We start from the raw sequence: 21,951 nt of genomic DNA, 5'->3' as shown, positions 1-21,951 counted from the left end.
TACTGTACTGAAGTGGGAGATGCTTAGCAGGCAGACACGAGCGGAAGGACAGTCGAGCCGGGCTGTGTTGCACAAGTACGAGCGCGGGCGTACTCTGCCCGGCAGCTCTCCTTTATTCGTATGCACACGCACGAGCCGGACGACTCCAGCGTTACTACGACGCCTCAGACGGCGCGCACACCCTATATCCCTTGCAGATACGATAACCACCACGACCACTCCTCCAATCATCACGCCCATCATGCATCATCATCATGCCCCTCCCCGTGGGCCCGCAGACTACACCACAACTCATAAGTCGAAACACGTCGAGGTAATGTTTAGCATACCCGAAACTTATTTTCTCCGTCAAGGCACATTTTCTTTTTTCTCCAAGGCTCCTGACGAAATATCTAAGTTGTTGTTGTTGTTGTTGTTGTTGTTTTTTTTTGTTTGTTTTTTTAGTCTATCACAAATTTTAAAATATATTCGGACATTTGCTTTTAAGTTTCGACATCGACGTGACAATATCCTCAAACAGAAAATATTCACAGAGGAGGAACTAAGAATAAGACATGAGCAAACTGAAGAAGCAATCGGACGTGACGTAACGGCACGTGACGAAATATCGGAAGTTATTGTTGTTGTTTTTTTGTTTTTTAAACGCTGCCAATACGCGATTATACGGTAGCTGTAAATTAGAAACTTGTGCAGTAAGTTCTGTGGTCGTCTGGAAAACGTCAATCAAATACGTCTACATACGTCAATATGCGTTGGAGGTACGTTACACAAAGGTTCAAAGCACATTACTCATAGGTTAGAAATAAGTTTTGGGTACGCTAAGCATTACCTCGACGTGTTTCAACTTATGAATAACTTACTAGTAACGTGCCTCGACGTGTGTCAACGATCGCATAACGTGCCTCGACGTGTGTCAACGATCGTGTAACGTGCCTACAACACGTTACTCATAGGTTATAAATAAGTTTCTGGTACGCTAATCATTACCTCGACGTGTTTCGACTTATGAGTAACTTACAAGTAACGTGTGTCAACGATCGCATAACGTGCCTACAACTTATGGCCAGCATAGCTGAACGTGTGAGTCATACGCTGGCATACGTCCTAAAATTTCAAGCATGCTAAAATTTGAGGACAACCGCAAAGTACAACGATGAAAGCCAGTGTACTACGACATATGGCAGTGTTTTTCAGCATGCTCCTAACGTATACAAACTTACCCATAACGTATTCGACGCGTGCCGGTATTTTAGCCCAATTTTGCATACGTCAGGCATACGTTGGCTAAATCGTCAAGGTGTGACAGGGCCTTAAGGAAAGTTCAGAGAAACATACGTGCAATAATTGTTATGTGGATGCAAGTTAATGGGAATCAATTTGAACATTTCACAAATCTTCTGAGATTTCTGAAACACCCTCACCATTCTGTCAGGATAGCTTGTGCACCCATCTCTGAGCTGTCTTGCCTGGGTTTGAAACTCAGCTAAGCAATAAACTGTCTTACATGCAGGGCAATACATCACCACCCCTTAAATTAATATTTAAACGTCTTGATCCATTCAATGTACTGCACTAGATATTCCATGAGACTCGACTATGCATACACCCCCCCCCCAAAAAAAAACCTGTGTACCATCCTGTTTGGAAATGCTCCAAACACACCAAATATAATTGGAATTTAAATAATCTTGAACAGATCCTTGATGGTGGACTACCTGCTCAGCCAAATAGGTTACATACTTAGAGGCTTTATCAAGCATACTCTCACTGATATTATCTAAAATTAGTTTTTGACAATACCTGACAAAATTCATTTAGTTTTGTCTGGTTCAGCTAACACACCTGTAAGAGTTAGATAGCTTCAGAATAATCATAGAACAGCTTGTAAAGGGGAAGGGGGTCGGGTAATGTGTTAATCCACTTTCTCACAAATAAAATCAGAGCTCTGCAGAGTGAAAAACACAAAAGTGCAGTCACCTCTAAAATTTGTAAAACGAAATATAAATAGGAAAAGACTCCAGAAAGCCCAACATTTCTTCAACAGATTGGCCTTTAACAGGAACTAACATTCAACAGGGACGTGGGTACTCAAATTTTAAATGTCCTCTGATCATGAATAGTCAGGGAGGCTCCTCGCACTCAGCTACACATGTCGAGGGGGCAAATTCTGACTATGTTCACTAAGTAACTGAGGTTTCTGGTAGTTCAAAACAAGTTGTCGGACCTCATCAATTTTCTTGTTCACCCCGGAAAATGAATGATTTCCAGAACCCATTCTTCCTCAGCAATTAAGCTGCTATGTTTTGATTTCAACGGCTTATAGCGTTTGCATTGTTTATTTTACTTACCAAAAATACGGAAAAAGTTCAGCTGGTAAATAAACCATTGTTTTTAATGAAAGAATAATTTGCAGACCATGCAATTTACTGACCAGAAGAAGTTTTTGATTTTCATTATTTTACAGCATGGAAATTTTGTTGAGCATCAGGAAATCTGCCTCGATCACCAAAGACTAAGGGTATTCTCGAAAACAACTAGATGAAGAGAACGTACTGAAATGCTACGATCTTCTGAAGTCTTGGACACCACAGTTCCATTAGAGTCTGCCAATCTCGAGTTTATCGTCAGGTCTCAAAGCAAGTGAACTTGTTCAAACAGATCTAATGAAAGCACTTGAAGTGGGTGAAACTTGCCTGAAGAGGTTTCTGGCAGATCAGATTGAGTCAAACAAAATGCCTTTTGACAGAATTTTGAATAACAAGCTAAAAAGCATTTTCTGAAGATGTTACAAAACAAACACGCCATGTTAATAACAGAAGTGTTGCTGTTTCAGCCGATAGACATGTTTTCACACATAGGAGGATCGTAGGGAGCTAGTGAGCCTCAAATAACTTATCAACATTCCTTGAGAGCATTCCCATGGGTGCCAGCAACTGCTGATGGTGGCCTGCGCAAAACTACTAAGTGTCAACTGTTCAAATGTGTGGAAACTTTTTTATCAAGCTTGTGGACACAGTTCCATAAGGCGTTGTCCAATTATATGATGGAATGGTAATTCTACAACAGCTGCCTTCAGAGCTTGTCACCTTTGACCAAATATCAGATTCCATATTGCAAGAGATAACAAGAGAAGGAGGACGATTCATTTTATTTGTTACAGATAGATATGCCCCAAATGCTATAAAATCGATGGAACATGAAGCGCGTGGAAGCATGGGATGTATTCTTGTAAAAGCAGAGTGTGGTGATCAAATAAAACAGAAGCAATTCAGAAAATTCCTTTCTGATGCTGAATATAAATTTGGCCTCGTCAGATTCCTACTGAAGGACTGGACCACTCATGATGGCCACCGTCATCATCTTCAAGACAAGAATCCGTTTTTTACAGTTGAGGAGGAATGTTACAATATATCAGTGTAGGATGGCCTAATGACAAATGAGCCATGAGAAGAGGTTAGCTTGAATCAGGAAGAAGCAGGCAAAAAGATGTTCCTTTGTGATAAGTTCTCATTGGAGTTCTGTTTTTCTGAAATCTGTATACATATTGTTGACACTGGTGTATGTGGCCTCGGATTGTACTGCCAGATCCATATTTTTCCGGCATGACTGTTTCTGGTTCTGATGACAAGTGGACGTAAGCGAGTGTTTGATGCATCAGAATGTGAGCTTCGCGCAGCAATGAGGCAGGCGCTCACAGGATTACATACAGTCACTGGATGTGACACCACAAGTGCATTTCATGGCAAAGGAAAAGCCAAAGCATTCAAACGAGTCCGAGAAAATGCCATCAAGATGTCAATTGTGTTTATTAGGCGATAACGCAAACCTACCACTGGGCATCGAGAAATCCTTTCTGATCTGCAATCCAATCATAGCATCTCCGGAAGGACATGGGTGAACATTTGGCGATAAAAACCTGCTGCAGCTTTATTGGATGTGCTTGCCTGACACTCTTGATGCCATGCTGGACATGATTTTGTGTGTTTGCAGCAAGACCAAGTACACTCCCAGAGTATGCAGTTGTTTCTCAGTGAATCTGAAGTGCATAGATCTGTGCAAATGCAAAAACTGAAAATATACATGATGATAGCGATGGCAATGATAGTATGATTCAAATTTGAGCAGAGAAGAGTCAGATGATAGTGACGATGAGTGAAATCGCAAAATTCCGAAATTCAATAACAGAACACGGTGTTGAATTGCCATTATGATGTCATAAATGGCTATAAATAGGTTTTTCATATTTTTCTTCCTTTAACAAAAGATTTTTTAATGAGGATTTTTTTTGACAAAGTTTTGTGGTTCTATCACCAATATTTCGGAAGTTACACAGGGTTGCTACATAGGTTGTTGAAATCGAAGAATCACATTTTAAAACATTACTCTCTGACAATGTGTGCACATGTAAGATATGCTGCATTTGTATTTGCAAGTTGGTTCTTTAAAGTTTTATTTCAAAAAAGTATCTCTAACAAATATTTTTGGCTCAATGCTTTAGTATTGGCATTAAATATAGATGTATTTCTCTTCTTAATGTTGGATTTACACTTTATATGAACTTCACCCTTATCTCCGATATAAAGGAGATATGTTAAATTTTGGACTTGTTTGATGTTTAAGATTATACAGCTACTTTATGCTATTTTTGATTAATTATTTTGTTGCTAAGAGTTCCGATTTTAGATTTTTGCATGTTCCCACTCAATGTGCTTTTTTGAGATTATTGGTAGTCTTGGCCAAGTACCCTCCTCAACTTGATGCTGTTGGCAGGATTTGACAAGAACAATTAGCCAATACAACTTGTAGATTTTTAAAGTAGACATATTTCACGACATTTTTAGACGAATAAAAATTCCCCCACCCATCGACCTGTAAGGTCAACCCATTTCTTTTGCAGGATGCCTCCCTGACGAAAAGGGACGGTATGACACATGTCCACAATCATACTTGAGATGCAACTCACCATTCTCTTGCCATTTGCCAAGAAAAGCTGCTCGAGGGGGTGTCCTAATGCACCACAGTTTCTCCGACCACTGGTTCGGATAAATAGCCAAGGACAAAGGATGGGAGCAAAATGTTGTTATGAGCCTGTCCTCCCACATATTGAGAGACGGGGTTTTGCAATCGCTTCTGTGTGTGTCTGTGTCTGTCTGTCCAAGGCATAACTTTTTTACCATTTTAACTTTTGTCATTAAATTTTCAACAAACCTTTATTTTGAGAACATGAAGTAAACTAATTAATAATTAGGTCAAAAGGTCGAAGAGTCAAAGGTCAAGGTCGTATAAAATCATCAATTTTCATCCGATTCACTTGAAATTTGAACAGAATTTGCATATTGGGCGACTGAATTGGTTCACCGATCAAAAGCATTAAGCCTTTTGTTTATGGGGCCCAAAGGTCAAGGTCACAGCAGCTGATTTTGCAAGTACTACACTGGTCTATGACCACTTGTTTCTTTGTCTGTCCATTTATCTAACCAGATCATAACTTGTCAAATTTTCAACAATCCTTAATTATGAGAATATGGAGGAACACTAATTAATAAAGTGTATGTATACATTTTTAGCTGTTGTTTTCTTCTTCAAGTGTAGTTTGAGTAGAAAGCGGTTGTGGGCGGGCTTTGCATTTTAGGATGCTTTCGAGCTTATATTGTAATTATAAATAAACATATCAGATCTTGCTTACAAGCTGCATAAATATTTGCAAATAAGTGGCCACTGATTTATTACGCTCGCATGCAGGGTGGAATTTACAACCTGCATGCCCTCCTCTTTTTCTTGTATTTGCACATAAATAATAAATACATGGTCCTTAATTCCACCGTGTTTTCATCTTGTGGTTCATAAATCATGTCAGTTCAGTTTCATTGTGCATATTTTTAGCCACATCACAGAGGAGGAAAACAATAGAGGATGAAAGTTTAACTTACAGCAGTGAGTTGGTGCAGAAGGTCCAGACAAGGAATGAATGGATGAAAGAACAAACAAGGTTGTAAAGGCCACCGAGAGCTATGCCACTGGTATAAAGAAGCAGAAAGCTTCAAACTTGAAGAAAAAGGATGAAAATGAAAATATTGTTACATTATGAGTGGGTGGGGGTGGGGGAGGGGGACCATGGTAATAGTTAGAATAAGGCCTTAAACACTTTGTGTATTCATATAGCTGTCAAACTCTCCCTGTGTTGGTGTGTTGAGGCTAAGAAGGCTTTATTGTTTCCCATGAGTGGAGGGATGTTGTCTGATACAGAATATCTAGATTAAGGTGTCCCATCTATTTCTTCTCCTTTGTAGAATTGAGTAGGGCTGGGCAGGATGGGTGTGACATGATACGTTCCCTCCCCACCAACTGAGAGAGATGACCCCTCCTCCTAAATTGTCTGACAATGCGTGGGAGGTGGGCCTTGGTTTGTTGCCAAACCTGGATTTGTGAATGCCCTATGGGGTTGAGGACTCAGGGTGGGGTTTCCTGAGGGCCACGGACTGTGGTTTGGTGGAACCTCTGCTAATTGATGGAACCCCTTGAGGCAGAGACTCTTTGGATCATTAGTGGTGAGCCTTAGCGAGGGAAAGGAAATTTGTGACGGGATTGCGTTGGACATTTCACTGACAGAAAGAGCTCTGTTTCTCTGGTTTTTTGCAGGGGCAGGGGAAGAGAGTTTTTCTCAGTTGTGTGAGGTTGGAGTCTGTCTCTTCCAAGAGCTCACCCCGACTCTCTGACCCATTGTCTCGCTCCCGCTCCTGTGCTGGTGGAGACGAGGCTGCACCATATGGGTTCTGCTCCAGCTTATTGACCCTGTTGTTCTTCACCCTGTACCTTCCCTTCTATCCTGCCCTGTTCTTGTGTGTATGAATTTGGTGCCAAGGGGAAATTGTGTTTGTCTCATTTTCTGTATTCAGGATTCGTGTTTGTCGTGTCTTGCCTCATAACTTATTTATCTATCTCCTCAGGAGCAGCTTGCCTTGCGTTGGCACCACCATTTTGTTGAAACAACACTGGTGTTTATTTCGGGTTCGGTTCCCTGAAGGATTAAAAATACTGTAATGCTCTTTTATAACCAATGCATTAATATAAATAAACATCACTGGATCCTCACCACTCAACGCTGGCTTGTAAAAAATGAAGATAGCTCGACTATCCTTGAAGTCTCGGTTTCAGCCTGCAACAGTAACTGTCTCGGATGTAGTTGTATCTTATTGGGAGGTGGCTGTCCTCACGACATTGGGTTTTCATGAGTGGAGTTGAGCCTGACCCTTCCAGGGATTGAATTTGGAAAATGCTGCATGTGAGCATGATTGTCTTATTTTAAATTCAATAAACCTTTCTTTGTCTGCACCATGGACAAAAGGGTGAATGAACATGGCACACTCAATGTAGAACACAAGGCTAGGAGTATAGCAATGAGAATTATCTTCACGTCGGAACCTCCCCCACCCCCAGTGTCAATCATGGAAGCCCTTCCACAGTCTCGTCGGGTGTGGCACAAGTGCATGCCACGATGATGCTTCGGGAAATAAGGGGGAAACTCACAAATATGGAAGTGGAAATCATGACAATGAATGCCAAATTGAAAGAGGAATTGAAAAGGTGACACATGAGGTAAATTTAATAAAAAGAATGATATGCTCCAGAATTTGAAAATTTAATTTAATAAGAAAAATGAATATTTGCTCCACCAGTTAGAAAACAAATTGAATGATAAATTGTTGCAAATGGAGAATAAAATGAGACCTGAGACAAAATTAGTACAGCAGGATATTTGTATAAAAATTTGAAATTAATTTCACTAAATTAATAGGGTTTCAGGAGTTACGAGGAGCACTGATTAGCTGTAGACTTGAATATTGGTGCTTTCACAGGGAGCAACTCGTCGCTCATGACAACCAGATAAGAAAGAAGGCCTCTCAAATGCAGGAGCGGTTAAGATAGGGGGTAAGGAGGTGAAGAAGTCTTCTTCATGAGGAGGTGAAGTTGACCAAGGAGACCATTGCCAGCAGCCATATTTGGACACCTGAGGCTCCCAGATTGTTTGAGGAACAGCCTCAGGGGAATGCAATCCCAAGATTGTATTCGCACCATGGGGACACAGTTCAGCCAGCTTCAGGAAAGACGACCCCCCTGGTAAATATTGATGAGTCAGGAAATCTGGAGGCTTTATTGATGAAATTTGTGTGTGGCCCAACTCGTTGCTTGGTCTGAGCTGGACTGCACAGGGAATCTATTGAGAACTCCTGTGGAGGCCATCAACAAAAGTATTAAATGTGGTCCCAAAAGGTATGATGACCTGCACTCAGATCTGTTCCACTTTAAACCACTGGTTTGGCAGAGCTAGCTCATTTCTTGAACTTTAAATTAAAACCTGGTGTGTCCACGTCATACCAAAATCATACGAAATTGAAACCTCCTGAAGGGCATGCCGCAATGGCATTCCCTGCAGGAATTGGCCCAGGACATACACTACTCCGTTTGAATCAGGTATTCATTCAGGAATTTAGGACTTGGTGGATGAATTGAGTCAACACAGGTGTGGGAGTGGTTGGATTTCGAAAAAAAATCACTGGCTGCTCTTCCTGATCATTAGCTGAGGGTGCTGGTTGAACTCCAAATCCTGGCAATCATCCACAAGTCTGCCAAGTGCATGGTTAAGCTGAGCATTTTGTAATTTTAAGCTGTATAAGGCAGCGGTTGTCAGATTTGATAAGGAGGGCATGGTCACTGGGAAGATCGTAGCAGATGGTCCAAACAAATTGGAGAGCCACAGTCGTAGAGTGACACCTCTTATCCTTCTTAGACACCTCATACAAGTGGTAGGAACCACCACATGGAAACATTTTGACTTGCCACACCTTGTAGACAGTATCGCCAAGGACCACAGTGGCTTGAGGAGGGAACTATCTGGGCAGTCGGGCCATCAGCCTCTCCTTGTGGTTTGGGAAACCAGTGATGGGGTTGCCAATATAACACAAGATAACCCACTATGTCCATCTTTGGTTTGGAATGTGAGTCCCAATGAACTGGTGCTTGGGACTGCCACCAGAGAACCAAACTAGAGCACCTGTGAAAGTTACGTTTGTAGATTGAAAGGAAATTGGACAAGGCTCAGCTGGGCCCACATACCATTTCATAGAAGGTCCACTCTGATCAGATGAGCCCTTATCTGGGCCAAGGGGCTCTGGAATGTATTGTCAGGGTAAAGGGAAATATTGGCTGCACAACAGGCACTACTGAGGTCGAACTACCCCCTCACTCCCACCCCATCTCACTGCAAGTGGGGATTTTAAAGGATTTAAAATTAGAAAGAAAATAAAAGACTTTTCCTCACTGTCACAATGCTCAAAGCCTTGCTGTGTTGAATGCAAGTTAGTTGGGGAATTGGTATGGGAAACAGGCTGGAGGTGGAAAAAGTTCTAGTTGACGAGACTGGTGGGGCAATGATTAGTGCGTCCACTCCGAGTCTGGGAGGTCGGCAATTCGAACCTCTTTCCGAGTCAAACTAAAGACTTAAAATGGTACGTGCTGTTTCCTTGATTGACGCTCAGTGTTTAACAAGGAGAGGATATGGACAAAAAACCATAATTTGGCAATAATAATGCAGGCTTTGATTGAACTAATGTGGCCTCCACATGTCTCGAAGTTCCTTGTAAGGGAACTCGTATTTACCTCCTGTTTATCTGTGAGCAGGATATCTCAAAACGTTATGGATGCATTCGGACGAAACTTGGTGAACAGATTGGTGTGTGACAAGGACGAATTGATTAGATTTTGGTGAAGATCTCGATCCGGATACTAGAATTTAATAAGTGATTCTTCACCATTGAGGGATAGAACCAAAAACAATATCCAGTATAGCATGATATCTCAAAAAGTTAGGGATGGATTCGGATGAAACTTGGTGGATGAGTTGCGAGGGTGACAATTCAACAAGTGGATTTGATTTGGTTTTGGTCTGGATCCAGATCCGGCCTATCAGTGGGATACAAAACGTAAACTGTTCAGCCTGGTGGAGGGATGGGCTCCACCGAGTGTTGTTCTAGTATATTATGTTGCACCAAATGGAAATGTTTCATAATGTAAGGAGCAAGGATATGAAAAGGAAATAGCATTGTGTTGGTTGTATGTGCCAGCCATGGCATAAATGGGGAACATTTATTACGTTGTATGACAGGTCATTAGTTTGTGATTGGCAGCCGAGGAGAGAATATGGTGTTGTAATGTTTGTGAGTGGGGAAATTTGTGCTTGTACGCAGGTGGCTCAATCTCTTTGGGAGAGAGAAATGTGGAGCTCTGCCATGCTTCTCCAGCTGGAAAGAGAAATGGAATTCACTGTGATGAGGGTCAGGTTTGTTGGCCCAGAGGCAGGGAGGCCCTTGGCCACCACAAATAGACCACGGAAGGCCATTTTGGTGACCCCCTCAAGCAAGGACCCTGCAAGGAAGCTGTGTTGGTATTTGGGGGGGGTGGGATGAATTGGGGACTTGGAAATAAGTCCTCTCTCTCTCTCTCTCTCTCTCTCTCTCTCTCTCTCTCTCTCTCTCTCTCTCTCTCTCTCTCTCTCTCTCTCTCTCTCTCTCTCTCTCTCTCTCTCTCTCTCTCTCTCTCTCTCTCTCTCTCTCTCTCTCTCTCTCTCTCTCTCTCTCTCTCTCTCTCTCTCTCTCTCTCTCTCTCTCTCTCTCTCTCTCTCTCTCTCTCTCTCTTTATTACTTGCACAATTGAAGATGTTTTAAGTATATTGGTCAGTCGATTTTGTTATTCTGTCTGTGTTTGTCAATAGTCTCCAAGTCACAATTTTAAACTGATCTTCACGAAACTTCACCACATTGTAGAGTTTGTCATACGCAAGAAGCCTATTGTTTTTGAGGTCAAAAGGTCAAAATCGGCCAAAGGTCTACAAATCTGTCGAATTTCTAAAATCCTCAATTTTCATCTGATTGACTAGAAATTGGAACAGGATTTTCATATCAGTTTACTGAATTCAACCACCAATTATTTTTGAGGTCAATATTGGCCAAAGGTCAACAACTTCGATGAGATTTCTAAAATCCTCAATTTTCATCCCATTGAGTTGAAATTTGAAGAGGATTTATATTTCAGGTCACTGAATTCAACTACCAATTATTTTTGAGGTCAAATTTGTTTCATGGATTTTGCAAGTATCGTGCTCTGCCCGACATCATCTTGTTTGGGATATGTATGTTTTTTACTTTGCTGAGCAGCACAACACCACTTCATTTTTTGGATCTCTCAGTTTCTTTTTCAAGTGACAACACATGAGATAAATGGATCCCATTGCCATGCAGGGAGATTAAAAAAAAATACCTTGTGTTGTGGTGATAAGAGAGAAGTACCATTGGGGTATGTGCACCTATATCTGTGCTGTGAAAAGACGTGGAGTTTGTGCATTTGGTTAGGAAGTTTAAATTGTGTATGGGGTCCACTGATCTCAAATGGAACAGATGGTATCCACTGTGAAACGTGGTCAGAGTGACTATTATCGTGTCGTTAAGGTGATCTTGTGTTTTTGTGGCCCATTCTTTTCTCCCTGCCACAGGATCATCGTTTCCCTCACTTGAATGAAGACCTGGGAGGGGGCGAATGTGAATTTTGAATTTAATTTCTGTTTTAGTGTAGGTTAGTGACAGCCTAATCTTCTGCAGCCTTTTCCAATTTATTATCTTCCAGTGCAGTGACAGACCCTGCTGGACCACAGGCTGGAATTAACCACTTCTTAGCACTGGCTTGAAACAGTGATGTTTCAGATATCCTTGAAGTTTTGACCTCATTGTATGTTGGTAACCCTCTCGGGTGTGGATGCATCCTGTCGGGAGGTTGTGTCCATGCAACAATCTATTGGCACTTTCTAAAATCATGACAATGTATTGGCACATGGAAGATAAAAGTGACGGAGGGTAAAAAGGCAATGCGGTGACACCGAGGCAATGAGGTGACAGTTGGCTGCAAGCAAGATGATTTGCTGACAATAAAAGAGGAGAGAGAGAGCAGGAGAGGAAACAGTAACTTGAAAGTATGAGAGTTGAGTGAGGTAGGGTTCATGTGGGTAGAAAAGATCATGTGTAGAGACGACATGAATGGGTAGTGCAGCACTTGAATCCCTGTAGGGAAGAATGTGATTGAACCATCTCCAGAAGGCAGGTCACCAAACAGGAGAAAAGAGGAATAAAGAGTGGAGGTCTGCAGTCAGCCTGGATTTTGGGAGTTCAACCAGGAAGCAGTGGATGGAAGAACACATGTTGGATGGGTCGGAAGAATGAGATAAAACAGGCAGTTAAATAAAAAAAAATTTAAACACAGGCTATCAATGATATAACAGCAACAGGCCTTATGGTTCAGCCTCAATTCAGATGTTAATAATGTTGAGAGCTTTCGATTCCACATAATCTAGAGAGACAGATGTGCCAAATCAGGCCAAATCGCACTCCCCGACCCACCCCATCATCAATACCTTGTGACACAATTTTGGTGAAATGTGCATTTGAATTAAAATAGAGGATTGTTCCCACAATGTGCTGCTTTTTCTGTTTGTTTGTTTTTTACAGTAGCTACAACTCATAGAGGAACATGTACTATGGCATATACGGGGCCAATATACATTTACATTAATTATGGCGTGAGAAGACAACGAATAAATCAACACAGCGTGGGGGATTTGAACCTAGGATCCCGGCATCATTATTATTTAGCAAATGCATATTGGACCAGGCAGGATTTCATTTCGAATTTTGACCGCTGATTGCATCGTTACTGATATACGGCTGTACTGTCGACCAAGCACTTTAAGGCAATTGTTCAGATGAGAATGCCAAACAGGCCAAACCTGACCCACTCCCCCACGTAAATACCTTGATGTGACACAATTCTAGTGAAATGTGTTTACTTTTTGTGTATTGAGGAAAAAGGTTGGTATGCTTGACATTCAATGAGGCTTCCAACAGCTGGAGAAGAGAATGCTTGATGTTCATTGAGGCTTCCAAGAGCTGTGATGTCAGAACGACATCCAAACTGGTGCGCTGGGAAAAGGGAGTATGAAGAAGAAAAATTACTTTTCAATCATTACAATCATTTAAAAATGTCATTAAAATGTTTTTGTAACTATTATATTAAAGTCGTATTACAATTTTTTTCAAAATGTAGGGTCACCTTCAGGTGACCGCGGCACACGTGCACTGGGGCCTCCACCACCAAACACGTGCCCCGGGACCTCCACCACCAAAGGACTCATCCAGGATTATTGTCATGATGTACTGTTACGAATCTGGAAGCCATGAGCACACAACAGCCAGGTCCTACAGATCAGTTATATCAGTAAGTACGTGTTTCTAGTTGGGGTCCCGTCCCTAGTCTAATGGGAATTAAATGTCCGTGCGCTGCGGAGTTATTTTTATAGTCAGGGTTTTCTTTTACATCACTTACAACAATGCCCACCTTCGCTTTCACAACAACAACACTCTGCTCACAACATTCTTCATGCGCTCGCTGGCGAGCGCGTGCGTGGGCAGAGTTTAACATGAGCATGGCATCCCTCTTTGGCCAATCGGCAAGGAGCGGGCGTCTCACACGCCCCATCTCTCACTCAGCACCATCGCCATTACGCACGTTGCTGGAGGTGAGGAGGTACGCGGAGCTACAAACGCCTCTGATCGGGACTCCACCCAGAAGGGTGGGAGTTGCCCCGCCTACCGTGGGCCCGTCCAATGGAAGACGGCCAAGAAATTGCGATGGGTCCAACCAATCAGGAGGTGAGTGGCCAGGAGAAGAGGCCCCTCCCTTCTGAAGAAGAAATAGAGTGGTTGTTGGGAGAAGCAGAGAGAATTTGCGTCCAGTCTGCTCGAGTGCGCGTCCAGTCTGCTCGAGAGTTTTGCGTCCTGGGTGTCTTGAGGCATGTCTGCCTGGGTTTGCGGTGGACTACATACCGCGCTTCGGAGGTGTCTCGTCTGGCGCATTACAGCGAGCAGTCAATTTTCATCAAGGGAGATCACCTCGTCTCACCTCCTGGATTTGGCTTCCCTGGTCCGTCCTTTGGCGACCAGAGCTCCGGGAAGGGGTGGACGACCAGCCGTGCACTCGCGGCCAGGTAGCTGGCCGTCCTGACTCCCAGCCGAACTATCCTCCTCGGCTGGAGAGCCAAATAAAGACCTGGCGGGTCCATTTACTTTTTTGGGTGTGTGTGTGTCTGTGTGTGGGCCCGTCTATAAGTAGAATCGTGTAAGTGCTCTCTTTTGCTTGTACATTATTTACATTTTTATTCGGATAACTCTGATCTGTATTCCCTCCCGATTATTCTTTATAAATAACCCCCCTTTTGTGAAATGTACCAGCTCGTTTCTGTGTTTCTTTCATTGGCTTGGCACGCTGTGTATTGAGAGATAGCGAGGGGAAATTGTTAATTTGGTCTGGCGCGGCTCTGGTATGGTAACTCCACTCGGTTACGCCAGATCCGAGCCGTTACCTGCGACTCGGATCGGACAGTCGGCCGAGGGTGTGGTTCCCCGGTAGTTAGACTGTGTGGGTATTTAGGTATATTGAAATTAGGCAATTAACCCTACCCCACTCCGTCGAAGTATTGGCGACCACGGTCCTTGAAGTGACCCGTCGGCCCCGGAGTTATCCGGGGTGACGACCTATAAGTTCCGGGTGTTCAGTGGAGCCGACTCCACTGCTCCCCCTAGCGGTCGTGCTTGCCACCGAGACCCTGCCCCACAACAATACATTTCATTTTTGAACACCTTACTTTGCCAGCTGAAAGTGTACATGCAGGTGTCATTCTCATGTAATAGATGGCCCTGGTACACAGACAGGAATATATACATGCAAGCGATACTACACTGTGAACACACAAACACACACCATGCATACCATACACACATATTCAAATGCATTATGTGCCTGGCAACTATAGCTACCAGCAGTGGAACTGTGTCAAGTTTGTACACTGGACCTGTGAAATTAGCTTGTACATTTTGCTTGTCATTTCAGCTTCATCGGTTTCGGTTCTGTTTGAAGACAGTTCTCGAGTGCCCGATGGATTGCCGCAAACGCTCAGGAGATCGACATCACACACACCATGATCAACATTGCACAAAACGAATCTTTGAATATGGGAGTTCGAAATGTGCAAAGCTCAAAAAACGTGCAGAGGGGTGCCACAGAATACGATACGAGTTTAGGGTGACATCAGTGACAAAGGTTAAAAACCATTGCTTCACTTCATTGTTGATGGCAGAAAGGGCCACCACCACCAATGTGTGCCCCAGGGCCTCCACCACCATAAATTCAGTGCTGTCACCTAAAATTGCTGTAAATACTACTGTACCAAAACCTCAATGCCCCAAATGGAGTGTCCAATCATGCAAATTGAGGAAATTCACAACCAGTTTTATCTACTAAATACAGTAAATGCTTTGGTAGTATAATATATATTGTTACGAATTTGGAAGCTCACTGCACACAACAGCCAGGTCCCAAAGATCAGTTATATCGGTAAGTATGTGCTTGTAGTCAGGGTCCTGTCCCTTTGTTTAATGGGTCATTAAATGTTTGTGCGCTGCGGAGTTATTTTGATAGTCAGGGTTTTCTTTTACCTTTTCAACTACAACAACAACAACACCTTTGCCTCACTCCATCCTGACGCCATAATGCTCGCGGTGGACGGAGTTCAATGAAAGACTTGGCGTCTCTCTCGATCAATCAGAGAGATGCGAGCGAGTCTGCCGTCGTTCGGCCAATGGGAGCCAACGCAGAACAATATTACTCATCTTCCTCTTTAAGGGGTGGTCCAGCGTGACGCCCGCCACGCCCCCCCCCCCCCGGTTCAATCAGCGGACTTGGCGCCCCTTTTAGCCAATCACAGAGGCAACAAGCGGATCGCATGCCAAAACCGTCCAGTAAGTGGGGGGGGGGGCGGGTTACGAGAGGGAGTCCGCTCCCCTGGACGGAGAGTGAATAATTGATCAGCGTGATCCGACTGGCGGCAGTTGGGGTTTGCCTGCCGGATCGTCTCGCCATATCGATCCTGCCGGCAGACCGGACCTCGCCTTGCCTGCTGGCGCTCGCTGCCTTGTCCGCCGTAATGCTGGTTGGTGTCCGTCCTTCATCCTCTGTCCCTGGTGCTTGGAGTGGCATCGTTGTTGCGGGTTCAAGTCCCGCCGAGCCAGAACGTCGAAGACCGCACGAGGCAGACAGGTCCAAGCTAGCTCTGGTCTCTAGCTCACCTTTCCTCGAGCTGGAAGCCTTCAATAAAGACCTGACGGGGTCCATTTCTGGGTATTTATGTGTGTGTCTGTGTCCGTGGGCCCCGTCTGATAAGTAGAAACTGTTAAGTGCCTGTGTTCCTTGTACATTATTTGCCTTGCTATATTCGGATAACTCTTACCTTATGTGCTCCCCTCATCCCCCGACTATTGTTAATAAATTCCCCTTTTGTTGAATGTACCAGCTCGTCTTTGTCCTTTCTGCCATTGGTTTGCCATGGTGCATATTGGGAATTAGGAAGGCCGTTGCTGTAGTTGAACATTTGGACCGGCGTGGCTCTGGTAACTCCGCTCGGTTACGCCGGATCCGAGTCGTTACCTGCAACTCGGATCAGACAGAGTCGGCCGAAGGTGTGGTTCCCCGGAAGTTAGACTGCGTGGGTATTTAGGTATATTGAAATTAGGCAATTAACCCGACCCCACGCTGTTGAAGTATTGGCGACCATGGTCCTTTAAGTAACCCGCCGGCTCCGGAGTTAACCGGGGTGACAACCTATAAGTTCCAGGTGTTCGGTGGAGCCGACTCTACTGCTCCCTCTCGCGGTCATGCTCGCCACTGAGACCTGGCCCCACTATATATATATTTATTATCCCTGTGTCGTAAGAGGTGACCAGGGTTGCGTCAGGAAGGGCATCCGGCGTAAAACATGTGCCAAATCACTATGCGGATCATACGGATGATCCGCTGTGGCGACCCCGAACGGGAGCAGCCGAAAGACGAAGAAGATATATATATATATATATATATATATATATATATATATCCCTGTGTCGTAAGAGGCGACCAGGGTTGCGTCAGGAAGGGCATCCGGCGTAAAACATGTGCCAAATCACTATGCAGATCATAATGGATGATCCGCTGTGGCGACCCCTAACGGGAGCAGCCGAAAGAAGAAGAAGAAGATATATATATATATATATATATATATATATATATATATATATATATATATATATATATATATATATATATATATATATATATATATAATTTCACTGTCCTGTTTGCTTGCAAAATATTATAATTATAAACTAGCAGAAGCATGTGGTAAAGAAACACATTGGAAAAAAAAGAAGATTTTAAAAAAGCATTTTATTCATGTGCTGGTTGCTTGGCCTGCCAAACAGGCCAAACCTGACCCACTCCCCCATGTAAATACCTTGATGTGACACAATTTTAGTGAAATGTTCAAAAAAAATAAGTGATATATTTCTTATAAGCAAAGAAGAAAAATAATTTGAAAGAGATCAAAGCATTGGTCTGTTGTCTCTGCACCACCCGGGTTCAAAAAAAATTATCCAATTGAAAAATAAACAATTTCCCCATTTTTATCCCCCGCCGCGTGGTGGAAGGGGGATATTGTTATCACCCGGGTCGTCCGTCCGGCTGTCCGGCTGGCTGGGCGTCAACATTTATAGCTGTGAGTGCGATAACTCATAAACTGTTCGCCATATCGATTTGAAATTTGGGTCACACATGTACCACCTGAAAAGGAAGAACCCCGTTGATTTTGGGCGTGGCCAGATCCAAGATGGCCGACTGGTGCGGCCATCTTGAAAAAAATGTTTTTTCACCATATCGATTTGAAATTTGGGTCACACATGTACCACCTGAAAAGGAAGAATCCTATTGATTTTGGGCGTGGCCAGATCCAAGATGGCCGACTGGGGCGGTCTTCTGTCCGGCCGGCTGGCTGGCATGGCATCAACATTTATAGCTGTGAGTGCGATAACTCATAAACTGTTCGCCATATTGATTTGAAATTTTGGTCACATATGTATCACCTGAAAAGGAAGAACCCTATTGATGTTGGGCGTGGTCGGATCCAAGATGGCCGACTGGGGTGGCCATCTTGAAAAAAATGTTTTTTTCGCCATATCAATTTGAAATTTGGGTCACACATGTACCACCTGAAAAGGAAGAACCCCATTGATTTTGGGCGTGGCCGGATCCAAGATGGCCGACTGGGGCGGCCATCTTGAAAAAAAATGTTTTTTGTAATAAATGGAAAACCGCTTCTTTGATTTCAATTATTTTTCAATGGCGGGGGATTCCCCATCTCTGATGGTATATTTCATGATTGTCATCATATATAGGTGGCAATATGGAGCCATGGGGAGGGGTCAACACCAGCTCGAGGTCTCCTCTGTCAGGGTTTAAAGGCCCTGGACCATTGTCCTCCCCTTTCTCTCTCTTCCCCTCCTCCGCACTCCAACACGTTTCAGGTGTTGACCACCATGGTGCAGAGGTGGCAGACTGAAGTGCCAGAACACCGGAGTGGACGTCTGTAGTAGTTTGGGACCGTGAACCATCCCAATATTGATTCACTTGTGGCCCCCTGCGAGGAACACCGATCCAGTGCTCAGATCCAGTCCATTGGATCTGCACAACTGACTTGGCAGGCAAGATCATCTGCCCAGAAGATTGCTGATCACGGCGCTCACTGAGATTGCCAGGACAGCGGCGTCTAGTATGCAATGACCCGCCAGTTAACCACGTACGGCTAGGTCATCCCAGGTCTGGAGTCTGAGGTTGCCAGCAGAATGCCTGTCGCCAACCCCAACAGACTCTCCTGAGAGGACCATGCCGCATGCAGTGAGTCGCAAGCACCGTGGAGAAAACCTGAGGGAGGGGTGTAGGACCCGTGTCAACGGGGCACTCCTTTCTGAGACATAGTGGTAGTATCGCTTGCCTTATAGGAGTGACCCATCCCCACAAGCACCGCCATACCATGAACCGGTCACTGCATGTGGTAGACCACTTCGTGGTAGGTGGGCTACCACTCAAGATACCATGTGTCTCATGGTCATCATGATAATCATGATAATTGTGAATATCATGATAATCATGATAACAATTTCATGTTGCAGGGTGGGATAGACAAGCAGCATTAGGCTGTTACAGTAACAGGAAGTTGGTAGACTTCCTATGTAGGGATGACCCAGACACTCAATAAATTTAATACAACACAAATACTTTTTAAAAAACAATCAAGATACAAACTATAAAACCAAAGCTACCTAACAGTTGTCTGTGGAGGATTGTCCAATCTCATTGATTAAATTTTTGGACCAGATTGTTAAAATACGTAATTGACCAACCCAAAATAGCTGTTTTGTAATTGTTCTTACTTGCAACTTGCCCATGCCAACATGGGATTGCAAACAGGGTCGGGATGGAGGTGACAAAAATTCAAATGGCATCGTCTGACATCGAGTTGGCAAGCTCGGAGCAACAATTCACATTTATTGCCACATTTAAATGTCTCACACTCTCATTCAGCACACTGCTCAATATCTCCAAAACGCTCTCTCTTTCCTCTCATCACATCTCCCCCTCTTCCCACCCCTAAAATCTTGTTCTTCCCCCTTCCCACTCCTACCTCGACCATACCACTATCCAGTCTCATCCTCCCCCTCTTCCCACCCCTCCCTTCTCTCTCCTCCTCCATAACCGTGCCTGATCTCATCGTCTCCCCTCGCTTCCCTCTCACCCCTCCCTTGTAAATCAACCACCTCCTCCCTCTTCACAGCCAACTGCCCTCTCTCTTCCCCTCACCTTTCTCAAAAGCTCCCCTCACACCTTTCTCTCTCAATTCTTACCCCTCCCCCCTTTCCTTACCCTTCTCCCATCTCACCCTTCTCCCTCTAGTGTTCACCCTTGCCCCTCTCCTTCAAATCTCCCTCATCACCCCGCCTTTTCAAAGCTGCCTCCCCCTCTTCCCACCCCTCAATTATTGTTCCTCCCCCCATCTGCTCCCATCTCCACAATACCTCTACCCAGTCTCATCCTTCCCCTCTCCCCACCCCTCTCTCCTCCTTCCTCCCCCATGGCCGTGCCTACCCTCAAAGCTACCCTCTCACTTCTCCCTCATAAATCAACCACCTCCTCCCTCTTCAAAGCAAACTTCTCTCTCTTCCATCTGAAAGCTTCCCCTCTCACCTTTCTTGCTAAATTCTCCCCTCAACCCCCTTTCAAATCTCACCCCTCGTTCGCACTTCTCAAAGCTGCCCCCGTACACATCTACAAACCTTCCTCCTTTGCCATTCCTCTCTCTTCCACCTCATTCCTCCACCTCCTCCAATCTCCCACTTCCCTTTGCCCCCTCTCTTATTACTCCCCACTACTACTCATCCCTTCACCAACTAGCCCTTTGTCCTCCTCCCCATTTGACACTCTCCCTTAGCTCTTCTACAATCTGTCATCAACTGTCAACAACTCTCACTACCTCCAACCTCCCTCACACGACCATCCGCCTCCCCTCCCCTGCACACAAAGCCTCCTCCCCTCACTCTTCCTTAACAGCGAGGACCTCAAACATCCGGGGCCTTCACTTCAACCTTACTGATCTCTCCATACAGGATGCCACTGACAAACCAGACATAATCTGTTTAACAGAAACTTTCCTCTTTCAAGACGTATGACTCCTTAGAATCTCTCCCTGGTTACTCCCTCCTCAGGTATGATATACCTGGCAGCAGAGTCTATCAGCCTGGCAGGGGAGTTACCTCAGCCTGGCAGCAGAGTTGCTGTCTTCCTCCAAAACTCTATTCCTCACTCTCCATGCACTGCCCTCACTCCACCACACAACCAGGAATACCTCTGGCTATGGCTTGCCCTCCACTCCCACCTCTTGTTTATCTGTGTGTTGTACCATCCACCAAACAGTGATGACTCCATTTACATCTCGCTTGCCGAAAACATGGACCAACTTCTATCCACTCATCCGAACTCTCTCTTCCTCATATGTGGTGACTTCAATTGCCATCATGCCAGTTGGTTGGGTGTGGGTCCATCTCTCACCTGCCAAGGTACTTCAGCAAAGGACTTCTGTGACTCATTGGGACTGACTCAATCTGTCAAGTTCCCTACCCAGATCTCAGCCAACAGTATTCCATTTTTTTATATTGACTAATTTCCCAGAAGTAAAATTCTGCTGCCTTCTTCTGCTCATGCTTGTTGAAATAGACATCTCTCTGGCTGCCATTGGAGAACCACCTCGGCACCAACGATTCTGGCATTTCACTCAGGCTGATTGGCAGGGACTTCAAACAGCCATCAAACTTGTAGACTGGTCTCCCATTTCTACTTTCTCCAACATCAACTCATCCTGGGAATTCTTTCAAAGAAACTTGCTCTCTTTCATGCACAGATTTATCCCATCTCATCTTTAATTGTCCTACCCTCCCGCCCATGATACACTGAAGCTCGTGGCGAGGCAGTTGTCCTGAAACAATTTGCCTTCACCTCATGAAAGGCAAATCCTACTGAAGGTAATCTCAGCTCCTTCCACAAAGCTTGAAAAAAAGTGTTTGTCTACCCTGAGGAGAGCCAGAAAACAATATCTTTCTCATCTCAAGTCTAAACTCTCAAACCTGTCTCCCTCCTCCAAATCCTGGTGATGTCTAGTTAATTCTGTTTCTTGTGTATGTTCCCCATCCATCCCCTCCATTACATCAAATGGCCGCACAGCTGACACTGCACGTGAAATGGCTGAATGCCTAAACTCTGTATTTCCATCTAAATCTTGTGTCCCAAACCCATTGCTTTCTGTGCCCATCTTTCCAGTCGCACTCAGCTGTTCCTGGACTCTGAGTCCTTTTCTCCTGACAAGGAAGAGAGCTTGCTGTCAAACCTCGACTCAGATTCTGCAACCAGTCTAGATAGCATCCGCCCACGTGTTCTAAA

General features: G+C 44.3%; 1 long non-coding RNA gene across 1 annotated transcript; it reads left to right on the top strand.

Annotated features, from left to right (window-relative positions):
- Window positions 1-537: 537 nt before the first annotated feature.
- LOC147020113 (uncharacterized) lies at window positions 538-12,497 on the top strand. The gene is made up of 3 exons (XR_015062066.1): window positions 538-758; window positions 10,245-10,441; window positions 11,546-12,497. It is a non-coding gene; the product is annotated as an uncharacterized LOC147020113 (long non-coding RNA).
- Window positions 12,498-21,951: the final 9,454 nt, after the last annotated feature.

Source organism: Eptatretus burgeri, chromosome 9, assembly GCF_056783735.1.
Source record: "Eptatretus burgeri isolate ZD-2024b chromosome 9, Ebu_testis_v1, whole genome shotgun sequence".
Lineage (NCBI taxonomy): Eukaryota > Metazoa > Chordata > Myxini > Myxiniformes > Myxinidae > Eptatretus > Eptatretus burgeri.
The sequence above is the reverse complement of the archived record's forward strand: the minus strand, read 5'-3'. Positions and strand labels throughout refer to the sequence as shown.